Source organism: Magnolia sinica, chromosome 8, assembly GCF_029962835.1.
Source record: "Magnolia sinica isolate HGM2019 chromosome 8, MsV1, whole genome shotgun sequence".
Taxonomy (NCBI): Eukaryota; Viridiplantae; Streptophyta; class Magnoliopsida; order Magnoliales; family Magnoliaceae; genus Magnolia; species Magnolia sinica.
This window is the reverse complement of record NC_080580.1, coordinates 79,715,839-79,716,502: the sequence shown is the minus strand read 5'-3', so window position 1 is coordinate 79,716,502 and position 664 is coordinate 79,715,839.

The following is a 664-nucleotide window of genomic DNA, read 5'->3' as shown; positions in this document are numbered from 1 at the left end:
CGTACGAGTGGACTGAGCAATGCCAGGAAGCTTTCACCAAGCTTAAGGGCACGTTAACCACTGCACCTATCATGCAGCCACCCGACTGGAGCCTTCCTTTTGAGCTTATGTGCGACGCTTCTGATTATGCTCTTGGGGCGGTCCTAGGCCAGAGAAAAGATAAGAGGCCCTACGTCATTCATTACGCGAGTAGGACTCTAAATCCTGCCCAAGTGAACTACTCGACTACGGAAAAGGAACTCTTAGCCGTAGTGTTCGCCTTGGACAAATTTAGGTCCTACCTGATCGGATCCAAGATCATTATCTATACAGATCATGCGGCACTGAAGTATCTTCTTTCTAAGAATGATTCTAAGCCCCGCTTGATACGATGGATTCTTCTACTCCAAGAATTTGATTTGGAAATTAAAGATAAAAAGGGAGTAGAAAACGTTGTGGCCGATCACCTTTCTCGCCTTAATACCTCTGATCCCCTTGAGACGACCTATATCAACGACATGTTCCCTGATAAACAACTGTTCCGAGTCTCCTATTCACCTTGGTTCGCTGATATTGCTAATTATCTTGCTACAGGTGCCATACCGACACAATGGATCGCAGGATAAGAAGAAATTCTTCACCGAGGTGCACTTTTTCCGGGATGATCCTTATTTATTTAAATATT